The sequence below is a fragment of the Channa argus genome, chromosome 15 (assembly GCF_033026475.1).
Source record: "Channa argus isolate prfri chromosome 15, Channa argus male v1.0, whole genome shotgun sequence".
In the NCBI taxonomy this organism is placed as follows: domain Eukaryota; kingdom Metazoa; phylum Chordata; class Actinopteri; order Anabantiformes; family Channidae; genus Channa; species Channa argus.
In genome coordinates this window covers 3190683-3200503 of record NC_090211.1, presented here as the reverse complement: position 1 = coordinate 3200503, position 9821 = coordinate 3190683, and positions in this window count along the sequence as shown.

The window sequence follows — 9821 nt, the reverse complement described above, 5'->3', positions numbered from 1 at the left end:
CGCATTTGTAATAGTGACAATGATTTATTATGTCTAAATGACACATTCTGTCAAGCATGAAGGAAGTTTTATTGAATAGACCCATATGATGACATTTATTTAAAATAGTTTTTCCTTCGTTGCTTTCAGAACAAATCTACTTAAAGTTTGACCTTTCAAAATTAACTTTTATTTTGTCTTTCTGACCAAAAAAAACATGGTGAACTGCATGGACTGAAACAACTTGAGTTAATAGCCGTATGAAATTGTTCACTCCTGTAGACAGCTGTTTGTATTTATTGTCTATTCTTGTTTTGTAAATGCATAAAAAACGGACACGGGAAAGTACATGAAGAAATTGTTGGTTTAGACCAAACCAGCACCACTAACACCAGCTGTATTATCATAGAAATGAACATTATTAGCATTAGCATCATGTCATATCCTCTTTACTGTAGTTAAGGCCTCATCAATTGCTTTAGTATGTAGTCCCAGGTCTTTAAAAGTGATCTTGGTGTCCCTGCTGTGACTGATGACACTTATTTTAATGTAACCTGATGTGTTTGAAGGAGAATGTTTCTCACTGACACAAAATATGCCCCCTAGAACACATCTCTGCAGTTTTCTGTTGTGGTCAGCAGGGGGTAGAATTTGACTGCTGAGAGACAGCAGCACTGCAGCTTTCAGCATAGAACAGGACTGAGAAAGAGGGAGAACTGAAAGCCAGGAAGACAAAGAAACACATTTTCTTGATAATGAAAACAAATATTTAACTAACTGTGTTTGTTTGAGATGGTGCTTTACTTGTTTAACTGGATCCTTGAGCTGAACGGAGGAAACTGCCTTTGAGTAAATGACTATATAACACATGACTAGATAGAAAAGGTGGTTACCGTTAGTCACTTAAACTTATGCAACTACTTCTGTTAAAAGACACTGGGAATATCGTATTTACAAACACTCATATCCTGTCATATACACTGGCACTTGCTGTGTGAGTGCTGCAATATTCAGATTTTCAGATTTAATTAATTAGAATAATAGTCTGTGTGATTTAGTTGGGCATTTTGTTCCACTTAGCCACATCACCAAACACACACACACATACACACAGGCACGTCAGCTTACACATTCTGTATGCTGCCTTGGCTTTGACCAACCCTCCCAGCAAGCATGGCAATATAAATATTTTATCACATTCCTTCCTGATAGCCCCCTCAGTGCTAAGTTAGCCAGGGTCGCCCTTGTCATTACCTTCTTTCCTTTTCCACCTCACCCATTTTGCCTTCCTTTCCGTCCAGCTTCTCCAGATTTCTCTTCTTTTAAAACAAGCTCTTTCACTTCTCCCCTTGGTCATTTTTAGTTTCATCCTTACTTTTTTAAAATTTCTCCATGCATTACTACATTAAAGGGTTAAAACATTGTGAGTGAGGAAAGAGGAAAATAATAGGTTGGAAGACTGTCAGGAAGAGAAATGAAGGAACAAGAAGGAGATATGGGAACCAGAAGAAGACTGAGGAAGCCAAAAGAGAAACAAGGAGTCAAAATGTGTGTGTGTTGTGTGTGTGTGTGCATGTGTGTGTAGAGATTGTGCCCTAAATGTGTGTTCATCTGGGTTAATTCTCAAGGACAGAACTATTAAAGATTAACAACAATCCACCATGTTTTATTGAGACAAGCATGTATTCATGGGCATATGGCTCTAAACACAGACCTACTTTAAACGTCTGTCTTTTTTGTGAGTGTGTGTGTGTGTTTTATGCAGCCTTTTATCCGTCCAGACAAAAAGACTATCTTTTCTGAAAAGCCAGGTTGTGAGTGTAGGCATAGCTCTTCTCCTGCAGTGCTGCAATGCTGCAGTCACACCTCAGTTAGATTGGTCATACTTAACAAATGTAAGCACCTAGTATATCCAATGAGTTGATGTGTAAAAAAAATGTCAGAGTTTGCATATAACTGAATATTAAAGACCGATTGTATGTGTGAGCAAAACTTTCTACCTATTACCTGTCTGATGTGCTTCACTGTAGATATGATGTTAGCAGATGAGGCGCAAAGCCTGGTGTTTTGCCCAGAATTAAATTTTTGTCTCATCAGTCCAGAAAATATTTTTTCCTTATTCTTTCAGATTCCTTAAAAGAGAAAAATCCTCTTTTAAGGAGTGATGCAGGGTGCTTCTTTTGTTAGGTTTTCCCATCTCTGCAGAGAACATCTGAAGCTCAAGTTTAGAGACCACTGGGTCTCTCTTGCACTTAGAGCTTTGTAAAGTGTTGTGTACGTAGTGTATATAGACCTGATCTGTTGGGAAATGTAATTGTACACTAATTCATGTCTTAAGAAAAACTACTACACTCCCCAACAAAGTCATTCCTGCCTGTTAAAGTTTCCTGGAAGTATGCATAAGCCACATTAATACTCATGATATACAATTTCTACTGCAAATAATTAGTTACCACTACCTCCATAAACAGTTCTTAGATGGCTTTAGCACTGTACTTACTACAGTCAGGTTATATGAACAATCATGCTTAGCCTCAAAAGCACACACACACACACACACACACACACACACACACACACACACACACAGACTTGAACAGTGAAGTGCAGTAGCTTGTCTAACAAAAAGTCAAAAAAACTACGAAGTCAGTGATTGCATGCCTGAGTGAAATGATATAAATCATCAACATGATTCATAATAACTATATTCTGCACTACCCGTATTCGTTCATGTGATCATAGGAAACATACAATGCAGCGTTTGCTTCAGTTAATGATATGTAAAAGTGTCGCTGGCCTATCATGGCAAAACATTTTTCCTTGAAACCCCAACAAAAAGTTTATAATTAGCACATTTGTAAATGCTTATTTTCAAGAACTCTTCCTTAGTTTTCCATTCAAAAATACAAGTTGTACCGTAGTTTTTTAAAACAGTGAACACATTACATCCACAAAGCCAGTTCTCGTTATGGTGTGTCTGTCCTCTGCATTTCATGGAACACTCCACATGGAAGGACAAAGGCCCACACATACAAACACACTCAAAAAAAAAGAACAGTAAGTGTGTTTAAAATCATTTTTAATTGGGGTGTTGCTGGCAGAAGAACTACAAACCATGTCAGCCCACCTCCTCTCTGTTGTCTCTCTGTCCTCTGAGAGAAATCCTTCCATTCTTCTGTGGAAACACGCCCACAGCACTGTATCATCTGCATATCCATAATATGTTACTGCTCGTGTGTGTGCTATCACCAGTGACTGAGTTACGTATGCACCCCACAGGGGTCCTTGTTAAAATTAGACTTTTAAGACCCATAAGGATTATGCTCCAAAAGCAGTAATTCTAATGTATTTGTCTGTTTTTGGATTTGACTGTCACTTCCTGGCAGTAGATGACATTAACATTTATTGCTGCACTTCTAGACTGTCGACCTGTCCAGGGTGTACCCTGCTGTTCGCCCAGTGACAGCTGAGATTGGCTTCAGCCCCCCATGACCCTTGACAGGATTAGCACTTCAGATAATGACAAATGGATAGACGCTGTACGTCTCTGAACTTTTCTGTGTGGAGATTGCATGTTCTGCCTGTGCTTGTGTGAGTTTCCTCCCACAGTCCAAAGAGATGCAATTTAGGTTAATTGGCAACTCTGTGTGACGGGGGGACCTGTCCGGGGTGTACCCTGCCTCTCTCCCTATGACAGCTGGAATGGGCTCCAGCCCCCCGTGACACTGAACGGGACAAGCGGCCACAGACATTGGATGGATGTTTCAGACTTTATCTTATTGTGGAGAGTTGCTGTCAATGTCTCCAGTAAAATCAGACACAGAACAGAACTGCAGACAGCAGAAGACCGTCATGGAGCAGAGTGGATTGATTTAGAGTGTCATAGCTTTAAAAAAAAACTTTTTACAAGCAAAGGGTGTGTAAACAGGAAGTCACTGTAACATCATGACTTGTAACTTAAGCTGGATTCACTTATAACCATATTAGCAATTCAGGACCGTCCCACAGCCAATGACCAGCATTACTGCAGACTCTTAAAATCGTTACTATATGCACAAAGGGAAAAAAAGAATTAGCATTCATACAGTGACATCTGAGAGAAGTAACAAACAGTGGATCAACTTACTGGTGTAACTTTAGGGATACAACCCTTTTACTGTTATTATATACAGTATGTTATTATTGTATAAGGCCTATTGTTGTATGTTCTGTGAAATGTACACTTCCCAATTAGGTCAACCATACTCTATAATATCTTTTGTTAATCTTCAACATTAACATAGGAAGCAAGTTTTATATGGTTACACAACAGTTATAGTTGATGTTAGCAACTCACTGCATAAAACCTGAAGTCTGTGAGACAATACTTAAACAACAAACCAGCTGCATCTTTAACACTTCAAATTTCTAACCAAGCTCTGTATTGTGTCCTGTGTAAATATGAGCTTTAGTGGGTTAAAACCAATGTAAAAATGTGCCCCAAAAAACAAGTTTCATGAACATTACAGATTTCAGTGTATAGCATGTATTCAACATTTTCCTTTTTGCCAAAACTGTGTTACTCGGACAAAAACTATAATGTAGTTTTCACAGTTCAACATTTCAGCTCAACTCCCAGTGTCTAATGTGCTGAACAGGCTGCGTTTGAAGGTGACATCCAGACAAGCTCACTGCATCTGTTGGTTGCCATGGGGATGACGGATGCATGACTCCCACAGTGACAGCTCGGAGACCATGCTGGGTAAACATGGACTCCAATGGGAGTGGGACAACCGGTAATGACACCGCAGAGGAAAAAACACTGACTTGGGCACGAACACACACACATGGATGGTCGCACACATAGAAAACACACAGGAGACTTTAGTACTTTAGTTGTTAACAACCCCACTATCTCAGTATCCCTGCATGTCCTTTTCTCACTTCTATCTATATCTGTCCTTTCTAACCCCTGCCTTTACATCAGGCTCACAGTATTCTCCCTTCTTCAGCTAAAACTGGGCCACAGAGCACAACCCTATCCCAGCTTTACACACTCGTGGACACGTACACACACACACCATCATTCACACAGAGAGAGTTGATGCTAATTAGCTCTACAAACAGGTCTCAGCTTGCCCTGTGTGTGTATGTGATGGGGTGAGAGAAGGGCAGTGTGCTGTTAACTAACTAGTGTGTCAGGATTTCTTTTTCTGTCCTCATTTACGGAAATGAAGTTTGCCCCCTGAGTGACCCATATCTCCCGACACGGAGAGAGGAGGAGAAGGAGGCAGAGAGGGAAGGACACTATATATTTGAATTTATTGTATATGTGGGAGATGTCAAATGGGCTGAGGAAGGACAAATGTTGGAAAGTAAGTGTGGCATAAGGTTGGGACAGAGACAAGTTCTCCTACAGTACAGGAAGGCAGAGAGAGAGATGTGTGATGATTTAACTGCACCAGTCAGATGTGGACTTTCCCTTGTAAGGCAAAGAGATGAGGCCAAATTCTGCACTAAAGCAGAGTCAGGTGGTACATGGCTCAGTGCATACGTCTTAATGAAACAGATCCTTGATCCCTTCTCCATATACAGCCATGCAGAGCTGGGTTTCCTTGACAACTTTGTGTCATAAATCCTGCTCTTTCATCTATCTTGTGTCACCACTGCTGCAGACTCCCACTGTCAAGTAAAGCCTACACTAAATACAGTTACACAGCATTAATGAATCCATTGTTGTACTACTACAGTGGGCACAGTACTCCAGAACTGTCCGATAGAAGATTCTTAAATTAAAACCTGATAAAACGTCTACTCTAAAGCTTAAGCTAGTACTAGAATGATGCTCAAATGAATCCACCCAGTCATTCCTCTCCATGCTCTGCGGCTCCCTGCTACCATCTGCTCTGCTCTATAATAACAAAACTAAATACTTTCTGCTCAGTTAGGAGAACCTCACTCAAAACCTTACAATATCATGTCACCTTGAAACAGGAATTTGTCTTCTCACAGAGAACTGGGTTCAGTCCACAGTGGAACCAGGTTTGACGATTTCTCTGAAATACATGTTCTGCATGTACCTGCCTGGGTTTTCACCAGGTTGTCCACTTTCCTGCTGCAGTACACTGACATGCAGGTTAATGAATTTAGCAATAAAATTCCCATGGTGTGCGTGGTTGTCTGTCCTTGTATGCCTGTATATGTTGACCTATACAGGGTGACAGCAAGGATTGACTTCAGTGCTCATGTGGCCCTAAAGAGGATTCTTTTCTGGATTAATCTCACAAAAGGCGATTTCTGAAAAAGGACCTCTGCAGTGCCTATTAGCAATGTGCTTGAAGTACAGACCTGAATATAATTGTAGATGAAGTTTTAAATTGGGATCACTTAATGTCCGCTACCTCATGTTGAAGTAACTCTACCCCCATCTCAGCACCTCTGAAATAATTTCTACAAAAAAAATGCCTTTTATTTATTATTAGGCAATTTAGAACCTATTGATGTTACCAAGGAGGTAACATATTAAAACACCTAGATTGTCCTCATTTGTTGCATGTGGGCACAAAAATACTTTTACTTACTTTTCATGTGCACCAGAGCCAACATAAGACAGTCACATAATATTTAGACACAGAAATGTATGCCAGGATGTGGTTGGAGTGGATGGATGGGTCAGCACAGTAGAGGACTGTCCTGTAGAGTCCAATGTAGAATAACTGTGTTTTTTTGTTATAACAAGTCACATGATGTTTGTCAAGTAACATATGTTATTTGACAAATCAGTGAAATTAAACAAAGCATGTAACAACTAAATATGTATATTTTGTGACTCAGCTTCACCAAATCACTTTGTTTGCGTAGTTTTATGTGTTTTTCACTGTTTAGAGTAAAAAAATAATAATAAATGTTCAAATTTAGCACCATTTTCAATAACAACAATAATTATTATTGTTCTTAATTTTATTTATGAAGCCTCATATTTACACTTTACGTTTGTCGAGAAAGCTCAAAGTGCTACACAAGCAGATTAAAAGCAAGAATAAAACAGAAAAACATGTAAAGCATAAAAACATATAAAACATAGAATTACGTATAAAAAAGGTAATGATCACGTTAAAACGCTTTCCTCAGACAGAAACAGTCTGTGGTGCCCTCAGGTTCTCAGGCAGAGCCTTCCAGAGCCGTGGAGCAGCTGCTGAGAAAACTGGATCCCCCATTGTGTGGAGTTTGGTTCTGGAGGGGTAGAGACGATACGTGTTGGTGGACGAAGGTGTCATGTTGTAGATTGTGGTGTGAGGAGTTCTTCAAGTTATTTTGGAGCATTTCCATCGATGCACTGGTGGGTAAGTAGACAGAGTTTGTATTCAATGCGAAGGTGGAAGTTAAGTTTCCGGAGAACAGCAGTGATGTGTTAACATTTCCACACTAGCAGTATCTACCATTTGGTGGCTGGGCCTAAAAGAAGTGTGATTACATATCCCTTTAGGGGCTCCACAAGACTGCATGAAGCAATTAGATGTTACCTTAAAGGGACTCACCTGCCTTTGAATTTTGTAGCAGCCAGCAATACTGCGGAGTTGTAACACCAAAAGCATTTTTGTCATAATTTCTAAAAGCATCCTGCACACCATAAAAAGTGTTAGTGTATGATCGAAAGAGTCTCTATTGAGGAAGAAAACAAAAGAATCCCTCAAACAGTCTATCACATGAATTCAGTTTATTACTGTAGGCGTCAGTTTGCAGAGTTTCATCAGGCAAAATTCATCCAAACAACACCATTCATGTAGTGTGAATCTAAAATGAGACTCTTTACGACTTCTCATAATTATAAACCACCTGGTTGTATTTTGACATACTGTGGTCTCAGCATGTCATGGGTGCCATTTGAGTTTTAAACAATGACAGTGATGGTGGAAAATGAATCAGCCTGCAATAGGTCCAAAACCACTCAACAAGCATTTAGAGGAAATATGTCACACCAGAGGAAATAAAACTTGCACAGATAAAAATAGCAGAAAAAGCTCAGAGGAGTCAACAAGAAAACCCTGAAAAACACCTTTTACAAATGTCACGCGAGCCATTTGGTGTAAACCAGTCTTACAGTCTTTTATTGTTACACATACTGTGCTGAATCCTCAGGACTGTCCTCTGGAGTACAAAGATGATCATACTTGGTAAAAGACAGATAAGGAATGTCTGTGGAAAATTTGTCAGGATTATCCTGGCTCCACTGAATAAAAAAAAGCTTACGTGATGGATTTTTCTTCATAAGTTTGGCATATCTGAAATTGAACATAAAGCCATCATTTTCAGAAATTATTACATTTTCGGACACTGGAGGTTTTTAGTGGACTGACGATTCTGTATGCAAAAGGTCACACCTTTGTTAGACCTGTGTGTTGTACTGTGGATGAGACAGGGGTGGTGAGCACTGGATTGAAGTACTTGTACTTCTGGTAACTTTTACACCAGTGCTTTTAAAATGTTTAAACACTTTTTAAATCAGTTCTATGCAGTTTCTGGCAGGCTACAAGTTATTTGTAGATGAAGAAGATTCTACATAAAAAAGATGCTATGAGCTCATAAAACCTTATGCATTTAGATGGATGAACTCCCCAATCGAATACAAAGTAGCTACAATTTGCTCCACCTCAGCCGGCTACTACAATAAAATGCTACAGCACAATATTAGTAGAGTAATTAATATGTCTCAGCTGGCAACAAGTTATTCGGGCCTCACTGATGCAATGAGCTGACTACCTGAATAGACTGAATGACCAAGTTTTTCCATCAATTGATTTTTCATCCCTGGTGGCAAGTGGATATTTTAAGGTGACAATGCCAGGATTCTTCAGGCTCAGAGAGTGAACGGGTGGTTCAGGAGGCATGATGCTAATTTACACACAATGATTGTTCACCTTAACCTCCACTCAGAATCTTTGGAATTTGCTGCATAAGGCTTTACTTTTTTGGCTGTTTATTTCATGAAAAGTGTGAACTTTTATGTTCTGTGGCTTGATAGTTCATTGCAATGAACTTTTTCAAAAGCTACATTTATATCTTTTAATGGCAACATTGTTCAAGTCATAAACAAAGTCAAACACCCCAACTCCCAAATTATATTACAATGTATATTCTTCCAAGTAGTTGAGTTTATTTGTTAACCGAGCTGGGCTATGTGTGGAGCTAATAGACTATACTTTGAATAGTTTGTTGTGATGCATAATTTCAGATTTTATTCTGGTGCGCCACTAAAATAGTTTTGGATCATTTCATATTTCAAAAACTGCTGTTTTCATGTATAATGGGCTTTTATTCAGTACTACTTCTTCAGCACTGTACAATATGATTCATTAAAGCTACTGTCTCAAAATCAGTATGAATAATATAAAACCAGTCTGCACACCCCAATGCAATCAATCATGTAGTGCTCTGGAGGCTTTCGGATCAGTCGGGGCCCGGGTTAACAACGACTGCCACCAAAATTGGACTACTGTTGGTCAAAGAAGGAGAGGAGGAAAGTGTGTTCGTAGGCAGAGAGAGAAGAGGAAAGCTAAGAATGTAGGACTGACAGTAGGGACTTTGAATGTTGGGACTATGACAGGGAAGGCTAGAGAGTTGATTGACATGATGCAGAGAAGGAGGATGGACATACTGTGTGTCCAGGAGACCAGGAGGAAATATAGCAAGGCTAGAAGCTTAAGAGCAGGGTTCACGTTGTTCTACCATGGGACAAATAGGAGGAGAAATGGAGTAGGAGTTATCCTGAAAGAGGAATTTGTGAGGAACGTTCTAGAAGTGAAAAGAGCATCTGACAGTTTAGTCTGAGAGTCTGAAGCTGGAATGTTGTGAGTGGTTATGTC